The 16,852-nt window shown below is 38.9% G+C and overlaps 1 long non-coding RNA gene across 1 annotated transcript in view; it reads right to left on the bottom strand.

Annotated features, from left to right (window-relative positions):
• Positions 1-2,528: 2,528 nt before the first annotated feature.
• The window catches only part of LOC133497867 (uncharacterized), a 132,891-nt gene continuing 118,567 nt past the window's right edge, over positions 2,529-16,852 (bottom strand). The window contains exons 5-6 of the long non-coding RNA XR_009794133.1: positions 3,241-3,381; positions 2,529-3,068 (exon numbers count right to left, since the gene is read on the bottom strand). This is a non-coding gene — a long non-coding RNA (uncharacterized LOC133497867). The remainder of the gene's footprint in view (positions 3,069-3,240; positions 3,382-16,852) is intronic.

The following is a 16,852-nucleotide window of genomic DNA, read 5'->3' as shown; positions in this document are numbered from 1 at the left end:
CTTAACCACAATCAGATATCAACAGTACATACAGATTAGGGAATGAGAGCAATGCAGTCATACAACAAGTGGACTAGGTCAGTGGCAGTCCAGTGTGTCCTAGTAACAAGTCACGACGGGGTTTGTATTTAAGTAAATCACTCTCACCCATTGATCTAATCTTGGAAACGTTAATCTACAATCTGCCTCGAATCACTGTGCAAATCTCCTGATGAGGATTCAAGAACCACTTTGCATGGAAGTTCACCCGGATTTAGTGTCTTTCTATGTTTAATTTGGAAGATAAAAACAATGGTCTCAGCAGAGTTGGTGACATGCATTGTATTTATAAGTATGAATTTAAACTGGGTTTGACTGTGTGCGAGAGTGCGTGTGTGTGTACGTGTGTGTGTGTGCACGTGGGTGTGTGTCTTTTCCTGTGTTTGTGGTTGATGGACATGTCGTGGCTGTGGAGAGAAAGAGTGAAGATGGGTGAGGGAGAAGCTGGAGAAGCAGAGAACAGCAGCAGCCGGTTGCGTGAGGCTGCGAGATGAGTTCATTTCCTGACAGGGCTGACACACACACAGCCAACAGGAAAAAAACTGATCTCGCTCGGTGTGTGCGTGTAGCTCTCTTAGACATGTACACATTTGTGTCTCCTTAATTTAAAAGGACATTATGATTTGTAATAATTTGCTTAGCTTACCATAATAGGAACCAAATGACTATTTGTGCATCTTTAAGTCATAAAAGGGACATCCATGCATTATTTTTCACAATTTAAAACTGAACCCAGTTATTTTGACAAAAAATATCTGTGATTAAAAAAAATAAATAAAGGATGAATTATTATAGACATTTTTCCTACATAATGTATTTCTTGCCGTGATGGAATTATCTTGTCTCATGCAGTACACAATCATGGTACCACCTGCCCCACACAATGTTAGTTTATTTGTTTGCTTATGGTCAAAAGTAAATGAATATATTTGGTAATGGGAGACATGGAATTTCATATTCACTTGTAACTAAATAAAGTATCATAACAATCCTTCTCAAACATTTTACACCAAGTACCACCTAAAAAAGTACTTAACTTTTTGAGTACCTCCATATCAAAAATTATTAAAATAAAGGAACGTATAGTAGGCCTAAGTGTTTGTGAAATGTAAAGTTCCATTTTTAAAAAGTATATTCATAGATTTAAGAAAGTTTACCCCACAAAGTTTAACCTTTTACACTGTTAGAAACTGGGAAATTTAAAGATTAGTGAATTGGATTTAAAAGTGAAACAAAAATGTTCTTCCAATAAATATGTTGGAACAATCAGTAAATATCAAAAAATACTGTATCTGCTATACTGAATTTACTATGTGTAAGGTTCAACATTGATATGATTGATTGTATTTCACATTTAAAATGGACATTTTGTATCTAATTTAGTGATTCTTTTGGATACCACTCGGGGTAGGCAGAATACCACTCATGTTACTTGTACCCAACTTTAAGAATCAATGCTATGCGACAATTTTATTCAGATGCAGTGTACACTAATTAGGTTATGCTTGTCTTAATATAGAGTGAAGATTATTTTTAGGGAAAAAATGACTGTATTTTAACACAAACTATTCTATTTACATGCATACTGCCTCTGAAAAATTCCTCATCTTCCAAGCCAGTCGCTAGAACCAAAGAAGATGGTTCAGCAAAGCCATGCCATGAGACATGCAGCGACTCGGATAGCTCAAACAAAAACAATCAAAAAGTGCAGGTGAAAGAATGGCCAGATCAAGCAAATGTGAACAAACACAAAGTAAGTGGCTCAGGTGGTAGGAAAAAAAAATGGGGAAGCAAGCGCTGACAGTGCAACCCATCACTAAAGTGTGTTGCCTGTTTTTGTATCATCCCATTCAATCTCACCCTGCCATGGAATGAAAAAGTGTGAGGAGGGGGTGAGGAGGACCGAGTGAGTTTGACCTGTACTGTACATTGCTTCCCAGCCTCTACAGTATTTTCCCAAAGGTTTACTCCTGGAAGAATCAAAGACCCACTATAATAAAGAATATGCTTCCCTTTGTCACCAAACTCCATCTAACAAGGAAGCCTTAAGTCTGCCATTTCCTTTTAATTTATCTGTCATAAATCATCAACGGAACAGTTTTCAAATACTTGCCAAGGGGACAATATCCTGCTCGTAGAGATTGTTTTAGTGATTATCACTGAAATATGATTCACATTACAAGAAAAGTAGATTCCTGAAATGCCTTCAAATTGAATGTGATTTGGTAAAACAGCACTAATTTAAAATCTTTACAATGTGCTTAATAATGAAATGTAATTGCAATGGAATATTACATAAACTAGTAAATAATCCAGCAGGAGAAAACGTGAACAAAATAAGCAGAGTAGAATGAGCTTTCCTAGAGTGCAATGAATGGCTTTGCAAATTAAGAGTTGTGCTGATACTTCAAGTAAAACATAACACTCAGTGGGATGTTCTTTAGCAGGCCATAAAAAACAAAAGACCATTCAGAGAGGTGTGTGTTTATTGAGCAAGGTTGGTTGTTAATTATGGCGAGTTCGAACACAGCCAAAGCTTTCAAATAAGGCTTTTAAATTACATGAAAATCAAGGTCATAGACTACACTTGATCTGAACAGACACAGCTTTTTTGATGGGATGTCATTATTTCTTTCATTGTAAGTATGACACTAATCACTTGGAAAATGTAGAAAGTAAACGAGAGAAGTAAGGCATTTTATGTCAAAGAAAAAAAAAAATTCTATTTAGCTGACAAAAGTCATCCAAGAAAGTGACTGAAGCATAGCTTCACAAAGTGTGGGACACAACCCCGAGGGGAGAGTGGAGCAAATGTACAATGATTGGAGGTAATTTATTTAGCCCTGACAATGCTCTGTCAGCTCTTTCAGCTGTTTATTGAATGGCACAAACAGTCGAGCACACAAATACAGAATGACGAAAAATTCACTAGGACCTGCTGTTGACCTCAACTTGCGCTCAGCTACTCACACACAGATTGACAGTCCAATCCGACCCAAAATCTTGGCATTACTCACTTGGCCATATCCCTTAAAGAAACACATCCAACACACAAATACAACAGTATGTACACAATTTACACATTGTTTCTTAAAATTAATTTTTATAAAATACTTATTTTGCCATAAAATGTTCCCAATTTCACTGTAGCCTGTCAAAAGACTATAATTTGCATTCTAAAACATGAAGCAAAATACTTACTGTCTTGTCTGTCTCATCTCTTCTCAAAAAGGTGCACCACATGGGTCTCTCCTCTGCCCGTTTTCTTCATTGTTTGGTCCACCACCATTTGTCTTCCACACCACCATTCAAAGCTGTCCAGCTACACTCCTTCCACACCATCTGCAAAATAACATAATAATATAAAATAATATTGATGCCACCAAACCAGACGCCATCAAATGCCACGAAATTCTGTCAATGAAGGATATGAAAAGAATCTGTTCCAAAGGGCAGTCTTGGCAGAGTCCAGCACTCATTGGAAACTACTTACTGCCAGCAATGCGGACCATACTTTGACACTGGTCCAACAAAAACCTAACAGTTTGTATCAGGGGTATGAAGCCCAAACTCAACGACCACCAGTGATAAAATTGCCCGAAGGAAATGGTCGAACCGGCATTTCCTCATCAACAAAGCGTGGACTAGTGGGGGTAATTCCCATGCATCTTCCAAGACCCACTGTTCCAGGTCTGGTACAAAATCCGCATTGCCGCCACCACCACCCCCCAATCACCAGTTTTAGACACAGGCTAACATCTATCTAGTCCAGTGAACTAATCATGATGAACCTCTTTATCACCCACACCTTTCCTAACCTATAAAGAGCAAAGCTCTACAAGTTTCAAATCCAAACATTCCCCAAAAAGTTTTGGCCTAATGTTGTTCGGTATTTAACAACCACACAACAGACTGCTCAGCCTCACATTTTGCTCATGTCAAACAAGTGCGTGGGCAAGTGCACGCACACACGAACTTTCTGTGGCTGCCACAGCGTTACACCGCCCTGGCTCTTGACAACAGTCTAATTGGTAATTATTCACATGTCTCCCTCTTGGGAACCAACTATCCTAATGAAATTGGCTTCTCATGTGTCTGGGGCGCAGACAGGCCTTTAGCTCACACACACACACACACCACACACACACACCACACACACACACACACACACACACAACACACACACACACACACACACACACACACACACACACACACACACACACGTGGATCCAATGAGAAAAGGGCTTGATTGTTAAAACATGGAAGAAAAATAAAATCTGAGGTAGCAGTGTTCCGTAGCAAGTGAATCAAAGTCAAGCTGGAAAAAAAAACACATAATTAACTCAACGCCATGAATATATGACTTCTTAAAATAAGTATTACTGCTAAAATATAACCTTAAAAGCAAATCTATGGAAGGACTTCAACTGGGCGTAGCGTGTCATTGAAAACAAGTACATACAACATGCACAATGTAAGATCAAGGTAAGATGCTTGACTGTTCGATTTCCAATTGAAGTTACATAATTTGTTAAATTAATTTCTTGATCAAGAAACAACAAAACCAAGGGTAAACATCGAGCTCGATCCTCTCAATAAATCCTGATCAGTCTAGACTTGTAATAGCCTTGGAAAGTTAATTAGTTTTTTACACGTACGGAGTGAAGCTATCAAGGTTTTTTAGCACTGGCAAAAACTTGGCAGAGCTCACATGTGAAGCTCTGGGCTCCCAATTCTGCTGAGAAAGGACGTTTACTCATCAAATGTGTCTTATTTTCTAGAAATTCAGTCATGTACCTCTGGTAGAAATGATCTTTTCCTGTGAAGGCAATCATTGTGAAACACAAGGTTTTTGTGGCACAAAAATGAATGCTGACTGGTAGTTTCTAATCTCATGTGCTGTATAAAGAGACACTCCACTGCATTTATTCCATCCATGAGTGCCATTTACACTATATGCAATCGCAAAAATTGCCCAGTAAATTGACGGAACAGCTTATACGGGACCTGTTGTGAATGTGATTGTCGTCGTGCGAAAAATCAAGCAATCACATCATCGTTGATAAATTTTATGACATCTCACACACATTTAATATCTTGAGGTTTCTATGAAAGCGAGTAGACAGCCATCGATGCTAAAACATGAGATAGCTCAGAAAAAGGTAGAAATTGTATAGTTTCGTAAACAACCAATCATTCCTTTAACTGTCATTGCCCCGAAAGTCAGAGAAGGTGGCAGTAAAGGAAGTGCTGAGTTTGTGTTGTCAGTCACAATATAGGAAAGAATATGACAAAATAAATTGACACCTTTAGACGAGAATCTTTCTCATTTCAATATGTGCTGACTTTGTTGCTGTTTTTTTTTCCACCAGCTCCAGAAAACAGAAAATTGCTCGCCTATCATGTCGGTGACAAAATAATCACATGACTGGGTGTTTTGGCTGTACCAAAAAGTTTGCTGTCAGTGTGCTGTCAGGCGTGCAGTGCAGTTTAGTTTATTCATGTTAAATCATAATGTTAAACTCCTTTTTTTTGTATATGTAAGGAAATTTGTTGGCTCTTCCTTCTGCCTTATCGTGGCCGAGGAGTGTTTTGTGTGTTCCATTCATTTTCTGAGCTACGTTGTCAGGGGCCAGGTGCATTGTGAGCTGAATGCTAGATGACAGCAGAAAAATTGGTGGTCAATTTTCCAGATAAGAACCACTGTGGTCACTGTTTTTTCATTTGATGCAAGTTGGGCACATGTCCTAGGGTCAACAGCTAACAGCCCCGTCGCTCGGTGTGCGGCAGGCCCAACAGAATATCGGCATTGCTTAACATCTGTTCAACGTGTACAAATCTGAAGCGACATATCTGAAGCGACATATCACAATACAGCTTTATCATTCGTACTTAACAAAAAGAGTCGCAATGTCTAAGATCTGCTCTAAAACATTTGTGTGAATAATGGGTTCCTCTCAAACCCCAAGCTGTTGTACTAAATAGCTGCTCGAGCTCAGTTGTGCGGTTCACTGCACAAATACCTGGAGTAGATGAGGAAGGTGCTGCGGTCCCGGTATCAGTAGAATGAGATCAAACCAGAGTCACATCCTCTGTCATGCAAGCACTCCTTACCCCAAAACTGTCACAGCATCTGCATCTAAGATCAAATATCAACGGAATGACAATACATTATTGATGCCGCCATTTACAGGGAGCCTGAGGTTTAGCCCCACTAAATTGTAGATGACGCGTCGAAGTGGAGAGAGTATTGCTTGCTGTAGGTAATAGTGGAGGGAAAACATGTATTCTGCATCCTCCAAAAACAATATGCAGTTCATGAATAATATATGCTACTATAAGAGCCTATAGGAAGACAGGACAGAAAATGTGAAATATGTATGAAGAGGTGGAAGTGAGATGCCTAAGGTAAGGGATGCCAAAAAAAAAAAAATGAATAACCTGGAGTGACAGGATATGTTCAACTTATTTGACTTTGATATGTTTGGCGTGAATATCAGGCATTCATTTAACAGAAGCTTTGGGGCCATGACGTGACAATCGGAGTGCGAGAAGAAAAGAGAGGGAGGGGAGGGATAGCTAGCATTCAAGTCAGACAGTATGGATGGAGGGGGAACATCTGGCACTTCTCCCTGCCTGCACACGAAATGCATGACAGCTCGCAGATGTCGTCTTAAAGAATCATACTGAATGCAGACAAACATTTTTGAAAAAAAAAACAAAAACCATAAATCACTGTTGCATTCATGACCCCTCAGGTTGCCATCCAGTACACGGTGAAATGTGCCAGCTTCCCTTTTTAATAAATGTCTCGCCTTGCCTTGTCTTTAATATATTTATATGTGCTTATGCACATTATTGAAAGCACATCCAGTGAGACTTTGAGCTATATGAGCTTATTTCTTATCTCCAAGACAAGTGAGCATGGCACCCTCCTCCTCTTTCTCCCCCTGCTGCACATCTCCCAACCTACCACTCCTCCCCCTTGCCACATCTCAACACACTGCAGAAATGGGATCTGAGCGTTTGGGGTTCATTCGGCGGGCATCGAGTCTTGAGTACCAAAAGTTTCTGTTCCGTTTCAATCATTTAGTTTGAGAAAGTTGAAGCGTACCCACTCACACCCTGGAGACATGCAATATGATAAGAAGGCTGTCTCAGATCTGATAACCAGCTTCATAAATACAGAGTAAAATGGAGAGGACAAGCCTATGTTGGCTGATAGAATAGAAATAAAGCAAACTATGTGCTGCATCCTAAAATATCGTCGTGTGTTCACATCTTACAACATGTCATATGTCGTAAGCTGAGAGAAAGAAAGGCACCACACACACTCAAAACGTCTTTATATTCCATTTCAGCCAGTACATCATTTGTTTCCTGTCTGGAAACAAATTAAAAAGTTGATTGGGTTTTCATCAGCATGGACATCGAAGTATTTTTTGTTTTTTTTAAAGACTAAGAACAATAACATTTTAAAACCCATAAAATCCAATGTCTGCATGAAGCTTTTTAAAATGATAAAAAGATGGTTCTGTCAGGGAAAACAACTGAATTTTCAAAACATCACCAACACATCCTATTGTAGTATTTGATATGGTTTGAGTGACATTATCTAGACCTGCATGGATAGTCCATTAATTAATCTGAAGATATGGCCAAATCATTAGATCCAGTGCAAGCGCTTTGTCATAAATCAGTTCTTTTAAAACCTTTTACACCTAGTACCACTTAGGAATACCTAGTTCTCCAAGTACCATCATGACAACAATAAAATATATTAATAGCGTAATAGGCCTGTATGTTCTTCAATTCCAAATATTCCTAAAAAAGTAGCTGTAAAAAATCCATTTTAATAACAATACTACATACAATACTAATACTATACTAATACTATACTAATAATATATATGTCGTTTGCAGTGGGGTAATTGGTCAAACCAGAAACAGCATTTACTTAAAATTTATGGTTAGATATGCTGATAACATACTTTTCAAGAAAGAAATTAAGGAAGACTTGATGACCAGTACTATAACACCTGCAACTGGCTGGCGACCAGTTCGGGGTGCGCCCCGCCCCCAGCCCAAAAGTAACTGGGATAGACTCCAGCACACCGTGACCCTAGTGAGGATAAGCGGTACGGAAAATGGATGGATCGATGGATGGACTATAACATCATATCATGCGAATTCCACATATCATGCAAATAAACTCTAGAAAGGCTGTGAGCAACATGGATTAAATGAATTGATGACAGCATTATCTTCGTGTTTCTTGAGTGGTTACTGTTTAATCAATGCTTCAAATTTTAACATTGAATTGGTTAACAGCTGGAATGCGTTGGCCTCACAGTTCTGAGGTCCTGGGTTCAATACCGGACCCGCCTGTGTGGAGATTGGATGTTCTCCCCGTGCCTGCGTGGGTTTTCTCCGGGCACTCCGGTTTCCTCCCACGTCCCAAAAACATGCAAACTTAATTGGACATTAAATTGCCCATAGGTGTGATTGTGAGTGCCCTGCGTTTGGCTGGCAACCAGTTCAGAGTGTACCCCATCTCCTGCGCTGACAGCTGGGATTGGCTCCAGCACTCCCCGTGACCCTGGTGAGGATAAGCGGCTAATAAAATGGATGGATGGATGGATGGTTAAGAAACATTAGTCTGTTAAAATCAGATAAATATTCTTGCAATGCACAGTGTGAATGCTTGACGATCACTCTCAAAAGTAATACAATGTTTATCTTTATTGCAGACTTTGGAAATGATCTGAAGCTACAGAACAAAAGGAATAATTTTCAAAGGCTCTGGTGCCATCAAAAGCATGAACTCAGTGCATACATTCAAATGGGGTACATACTTTCATGAGAAGCTACACTCGAATTTGGAAAAGTACTATGCCACATTTCCACATCCTTATTTGCTGCTTAAAAATACACGTTCAGAGTGATTTAACTTAACAGGGCTTGGTCTAACCTGCCCTTATAAAATGGTCCTCGGCCTTTGCACAAAAACAACTGAAGAATGACTTCTCTATTTTCCAGAACTGATGAAGCAGCATCACTTTCATCATGTCAGTCTGCACTTTATGGATCATTGCCAGGATTACGCTACCAACCATGTCGGTGGAAAATCTGAGATGGTTGTGTTCTGTGGTTATTAGGGAGGAAGGTGACAGAGAGGTGAGGTAGAATATCTATCTCTGTGTTGTTGTGAGTGTACCCATCACAACATTTACCGAGGAAATTCCGCTGAGACAACTTTGTGTATCGCAAAGCTCTCAGTTGTCTGATTGTATGTCTTGGGAATCATTCCAGATGTCGACTCTTTCAATCAAAGGCAGCGAAATGCTTGGGGGGGCAACAATGTAGCAAAGGCAAAGAAAGACATTTGTGTAGTCCATCCAACCCAGAACAAATCAAATTCAAATGGGTACACTATATCCCTAAAAACCACAATTAATTACAATTTATGCAACATCTTCTTTTAAGTAAATCGTACTTTATTAGATTTCCATAAACATGTACAAGGAAACCACTGCGCCTATTTGGGTTTAACGATATTAAACCTTTTGTCAAAAGCAGAAGTCTCCAAAGCCTAATTTTGGTACCGGTCCACAATAAACAAAAAATATGGCTAATAGTCACTCTTGCAGAGAGTTTATTATGAAAATCAACAGTTTCCCTCCTTTGCAGTGACATCAGTGTGGCGACGTAATGAATCCCACTAAACCTAACCCAACCTAACTCCAACCAACTCTAACACTAACCGTACCCCAAACACGAACCATAATTACCTTGATTGATCTTATGTCCAACGAATATGATACCAATTTGTAATCGGCCCTTCTCACAATGCACAAGCCAATCATGTTGCAGAGAAGTGTGTCCTGGTTCAATCACTTGTGGAATTCCCAATAACACATGCTAACAGTGTGCCATTTTCCCCATCAATGAGCAACCTTAAAAAAGAACTTAGCCAAAAACAACATTGCAGATGTTGGGGTTTTTTTTTTTGTTTTTTTTTTGGGGGTGAGGGGGCAGGAAAACAACGGAGATGCAGAATAGGTCACAGACTGCTTGCAAAAAGGAAGGCAATTACCAAGATTCCTACCTATATAAGTCACGTGTTCACTGCAACAGGTGAAACACATACATATATCATACTCACCTAATTTGCAATGAACAACTAGCTCATGAAGCCATGAAACCCTTAAAACTGTTTCAGCAGATTGAGACAAAAAACCCTACTTTAGAAGACAAGTCCTTAGAAATGGAAAAAACAAACAAACAAGAAGGACAAAAACAGTTATTGAGGCCCACTAGTTTAGCACGTGTCTGCACTAAAGGCGCCGTTCTTAGTTGTGACTTGCATTGCCAAAACAAAGAAGCTGTTTACTATTGAGGAAGAATTGATTCTGAATGCTCACAAGGACATTGGCAGAGAACTCTTTGGAGCAGCTGCAGTGAAAAAGTCCCTCTTTTGACTAGCACCATAACAAGAAGAATTGATGAAATGGTGGAAGACGTTGAGATGCAGTTATTAGAGAAGATTAATGAGTCACTATAGTACACGATTCATGTGGGTGGATACTGATGTGAACAACAAGGCAATGTTGCTCCTTTTTGCGCAACTTACAGTATATTCAATGTGTATGAGGATTTCTTGTCCTTAGCAGGACTCATATCATGAACCTGTGGTTCCAAATCCTGAGTCCTTCAAGATATGCCCCTTTCAGTAGTGACCATAAGGACAAGGTCATGGCTAAAACTTGCTGTCAAATGTTTGGGTGTCTTGGTTTAGGGCCTTGGTCATGCAGAAAACAGAGTATAGCAGCTGCTCCTCAGCATAAAAAGGATCAAGTCGATGTGGTCCAGGCATGCACAAAAGGAGCCCTAGCAAGCAGTATCCCACCAATGGAATTAGGAAAGGTGACTGGAGACAGTGAAGTCCCTATTAGTTTGATGCCCCACTGTCTCGGACCTGGATCGATGTAAGATCTTGTGAAAAGAAAGAAAGAAAAACTGTGATCAGACGTCAGCAAAAATTATGCAGACATCTCTGTGTGTGCCGACTTCAACCTCAGAAAATATCAGAACACTTGCTCCAATGTTGTGAATTTTATGGACGTGAAAGTGTTTTCCTCATTATAGTGCAGTGTCCATTCTCAGCCACCCAACAAGACTTTGGGACACGGATTACTTATTGGCCACTAATAAATTATTAATGATGTAGCTCCTGTACATGACTTTTGCTGTCGAATTCACGGTGACATGCAGCATGTGAAGCTACACTTGCAAGCAAACAAGCACCGTGGCTGCTGGATATTAGGCCTACTTTTTATGATTAAAATGTTTTATTTTTAATTGCAAGAAGCCAAAATTAAAATTAACTCCACAGGCCATGCATTAAAAGTATAAACAGTTTTATGTGAATTACTAGCTGTTATAAAGCATTTGTGTATGCAATAATAAATTACACATGGAGATCTATATCTTGCTCTCTGCCGGCAATCAATCAATATTAATATTTCTATCTCCATCTTTTTAAAAAAAACATGCAAACAAGCACAACATATGTTGTGCACGTATTTTTACACTATATATACACTACATAAGCGAGTTACATGTGACTTGGTTGTCACCTTGTTCATCCACGTTGTTCATCTTATTGGTAGAGCGCGAGCAATAATTTGGTCTCCAGGGTTGCAGAGTCGCTGCGACTGATCAGCCTTAGCACTTTCTGTGTCATCTCTGTCTAATATTCCAAAAACATGCATGGTGGGTTACTTGAAAACTAGAAATTGTCCACAGTTTATTGTGAGTCTGAATGGTTCTTTGCTCATATACTCTCCTGTTAGGGTTAGGGTTTTTTGACCAGTGAAGGTTGTATCCTGGTTCACATCAGAAGTCAGTTGAAATACGCCCAAATAAGGACAATTGGCATGGAAAATGCTTAAAAGGATGGATTGATAGACTCACATAATCACCTGCTAAGTGCCACTGCACCCCAGAATTAAATTCTTCATGATCCTGAACTGGAAAAGCCTTTATTGTACGACGTGAAACAGGCAGAATAAGTGCAGTTGCCCTGTGTCTTTGAGGATTTACATGACCTGGATGGTTGGTCAGTAAAGACGTGTCAAGTCACATTTACCCATGACCTTTGACGACAGCCCCCATCTCGAGTTTTCCTCGAAAATCAATAAGTTGTGATGTGAAGTCATTTGAAGTAGATGGGTTAAAAACTGGAGCTGTCAGACTGGTGACAATACTAATCTCAGTTTCTCTTGGCTGATATTCGAAATTAAAAAATAATGGGTAGGTCTACTGTTTTGACATAACATTTTCCAATAATGTGTAGATATGTTTAAAAGTATGGGTAGTACCTTGAACCAGCACATGGAAAGAATTTGAATGAGAAAAAAGAATCTTCTTCTTCTTTTCATCCAAACACGGTAGCATTTAAAAAAGAAAAACCACTGTATGTATATGGAACGGAATCAATAATGGAAAATATGACATCGGCAATAGCTATGATGTCATCACTTTAGTTCAAAACCCCCAGGTAACATCTAAAAATGCAACATAAGCGTTTCAATATTTGGAATCTTATCTAGAGCTAAAATTGACACAACTCCTTCAAGTTGTGCTTAGAGGTCACAACAAATTTTAATGTCATAATCTAACTTATATGCAGTAAAGAACTTCAAAAGATCTCTAAATGGAACTAGAGATTGGACATGAATTAATAAAGATGTCAAAATCCAGTTTGAACCAGATTTATTGTATGAGTAACCTGTTCAAAATTGCTATATTCAAAAGTGAATATGCCATTATGAATACAAAGTAAGAACACAGTGGAGTGTTCGTTCTAAGCCAAAGAGTCAAATGTTTGGGAAAACGAAGTATTGGGTGATAGTTAGGGTTGATTTATATTCACATCATTATACTAAAATGTGCAAACACGATTGTGGCGTCTTATTGGCTGGCTACTTCTGCTTCATAGATGACGACCATTTTTTTAGGCTTTTAGGGAAAGATTTTTTCATTTTTAAGACTCAAATAACATAAAAGATACCTCCTGATAAATACAGGGAGTATGGTAAGATGTTAGTAAAAATACAGACAGGATTCAACCATTTTCATTCTAGGGAGGGGGAATAGGTTCCATTGTAACTCGATGGGGAGTTAGCTACCAAAATTAATCAGTGTTCCACTCCTCCACTAATTTTATGGAACTTGTCATTTCGTTGGTGTCTAATGTTACTAATAAACGCCGTTAAAAATAAATGAACACTCCATTGAACTGTGCTTCATCGCATTCATTTTAAAAGTGTGTTTGCATTAATTGTAGCAATGTGTTGTTATGAGTCTGAATTATTCCTTGTCCAAATGGGCACGTGTAAGATGCTGAATGGCAGGCAGGCAGGTGGTTTCAACAACAAAGGAAGCTAATGACACTTAAAGGTTTCACCGCAGGGGGGGTTTGCTTACTGCTCCCTGCCTGCCCATTGCTGGCATGTCAACTGCTTTGACCTTTGTAGCAGTAGTTAGGCACTACACACACTTGAATGCACACACACATCTACACATGCAGAACGGTGCACATACACTCCATCCCTTTTTTCTCTCCCATTGCGCAAGTAAGAAGCGGAAAGAACAATTTATTCAGAATATCGATCATGTGGCATCTGTGTCAGGTTTGTGTGTGTGTGTGTGTGTGTGTGTGTGTGTGTGTGTGTGTGTGTGTGTGTGTGTGTACGTGGTGGCAGGAAGTAAGGAAGGGTGGATTGATGCCTTGTCAACCCGCTGCCGCAGCGCACAGAGAAAGCCCGTCATTAATAATGCATAAATCATCATCAAAATTGACAGAAATAGAAACCTTGGCACTTATTGACTTATTGTTATGTATTGCATATACACTCACCAGCCAACATATTAGCTACATCTGCACACCTCCCCAGCACCAACATGAGAGTTAGTACATTAAAAAAAAATAAAAAATGGGCTTTTAAAAAGCATAAACTCCATTTCGATTATTGGGGTTGTATGATGCATTAGTATAGAACTACATTGCAACATATAGAAAGACAGTACATTTTTATACCAGTAAATGTCAGTGCATGAGTAGTGTCAGCTTGGGATATTTGTGCCTTGCTCAAGGGCATCTTAAACATACATAATCAGGAATCAGAACAGCTTACTTCATAGAAGCATTCACTCAAACATAGAATTTTTTTGTTAATCTTGAACTCTTTTGCTAATCAGAAGAGCAGCACAGAGGCATGTTGTAAACAGTCTCTTGGATGAATTATTAAGTGATTAAGTAATTATTGAGAGTGGAGTCTTGCCCCGTGTTGTAAGCTAGTGCCTTGCAAAGTATTTAACATGATCACGGGTTTTGTGGAAATTTCCTCTTTATCATCAGTTAGATCTCATGCGGTGCTGCGCATTGTTGTGTGCAAGCCAGGTCGATGTCACTGGGAGCGAGCCGGCTCATTTATTCTGTCCAGTTTACTTCACGCTTTTATGGTTTAGCTGCATTTCTCTACAAAAGTTGGATGCACCTGTGATAATGTTTAATATTTCCATAAATTTGTGTCCACCTTACTCCTTAGGGATTCCTCACCCATCTTCAGTTGAGTAGATAAATACCTCCAGTTATTATTTATTTGCAGAAAGACAATATGATTGCATTCTTTTTTTTTTCTTTCACATCTGTGTGATTTCACAGGAGAATTACAGACTTGCTTGTGTTCTTTTCCAACCATAATTGGATCAAAACCAGTGCCTGGCACAAAACAGCTGTGGTGTAGCGCCCTAGTGCAGCATACCAAACCTCTGCAATTGTTGGAAATGACTTTTAATAAAGATTTTCAACTGTTACAGGGCACTTTAAAGCGAGCATACAGAGCAGTTAACGCCACAGTCCAAAAGGTTAGACTTTATATAGATTGCAAATTTGTCTTGGGCCAAAGTCATGTAATGCTCAAATATGTATCTGAGAGTATTCCCCAACAACACATTGTTTTGGATCCGATTTGTTTCAATTTTGTAATTACCATTGTTAGGATGAGCCAAATCTTGTTTCAGCATGTCACTCGTAGGTCATGCTGTGCTTTCCTGGTTATCTTTGATCCACATTTATGATGAAAGATTTTACTAGGTCTAGTCTAATGGCTTTTCAAGACCACCAGAGTCAAGACTCCATGGGGAAAGTATCCCTTCCATCAGAGGCACACGAGTCATAATGCTAGTTCTTAAGGCGATGCAGTTCCTGATGTGTAAGCAAAATCTTCTGTGGTACATTAAATATTAATTGCATCGACATTTTTTTTAAATATATCTAAAGACAACTCAAAATTGTTTCAATGTAGAATATTGTCACTGTACCGTGTTAGCACACAACCAACCTGTTTTTACCTCCAAAGTGGTGCTGACACACAGCAACAGATGACTTATTATCGTATAATTGCAGCTATTCTGTGATCAATTTGCTGGAGGTTTGTTTACTCACAAAATCCTTCTGAACAGATGTGCTGCTCACTTCTCTTCCATTCACTCACTTTCACAGCAGCCTAGGAGGTGTGACGAAAAGCAGAAGCTTCATTAAAATGCAAAAGAAAATGGCTTCTTCTTTTAAAGTTGTGATTGCACACCCTTGCAACTTACCAAATAGCAAATTACTTTCTTGAAATTGTCCTTGGTGATTGTCTTTTGGGAAATGCTGCCAAGCTATCGTCAATTTGTTCCAAAACAACTATTCTTTATTCAAAAATACCTTGCGCAGTTGGTGGAGAATCACACTGATCGCCGTTGCGGATATGTTACACTGCTCATTTGTGCAAATGAAGTACAAACTTCAGAAATTCTTTGAGTAAGTACAACAGAATGTTTGTGATGTCGCAAAAATGTAATTTAATTACCTGGGAAGTTAGTAAGAGGTGCACTGTGCCATCAATTATGCAGATGTAAATGCTACTCATTATTCAGTGCTGTTAAAGCACTTTTTCAAATTTATATTAAAATCATGCCTGAGAAAGAAGAGCTGTATTCAACCTTCAAATGAGCATCAGCAGATCTCTGACCTCCTACAAGGCAAAACAATCCTAATTTGAATCAGAACTAAACTGTGTATTGCTAGACATCCAACTGCTATATACGCTATAAAGTTGATTTTTTTTTTATATAATTAAGGGAAAAGCTTAAGCATACACTCTTGCGATGTTAGAGTGGAAAACATCTTAGCTCTGCTTACTAAAATTAAATATTAATATATGTTTTTTTCCATTGCCCCATATTTCACCCATTCACACAACTTTGTTGAAGTATCTTTTTTTTCTATAACCCGACTAAAAATGCTAACGCAACCAACAAAACAAACTCTAACCTTCATACCACAGTTTACAATCGTGACAAAAAAATTCCTTCAAACTAAGTGAGGAATCATAAATGTCAGCAAAATGTAAACCAGCATTTAATACAAGTTCCAAATCCTCTTCTGTCTACTGTAGGGTCAGAAACACAATGTAGACTTCAGAGACAGAGGAAAAAAAATGCCCTCCTGTACTTAATATAAGAACAAAAGAAGAACAAAAGGCATTCATACATATTTTGTCAGTATTGATTAAAAATAGGGCAAAATCTGAACAATGGCCAATCAAAATAATCCAAATTCCATTTAGGTGCTATAGAGTCATTGCCTACATTAAGCCTAGCAGCGTGAGCTAAATGCTTAGGGCGAGTCATAACTTTGCTGTTGCGGCTGCAGCTTGACAACACCAAAGACCACAAAGCCTTTTATGAATATTCC

Source organism: Syngnathoides biaculeatus, chromosome 1, assembly GCF_019802595.1.
Source record: "Syngnathoides biaculeatus isolate LvHL_M chromosome 1, ASM1980259v1, whole genome shotgun sequence".
In the NCBI taxonomy this organism is placed as follows: Eukaryota; Metazoa; Chordata; class Actinopteri; order Syngnathiformes; family Syngnathidae; genus Syngnathoides; species Syngnathoides biaculeatus.
Note: the sequence above shows the minus strand (reverse complement) of the source record. Positions and strands in the feature narration are given on the sequence as shown.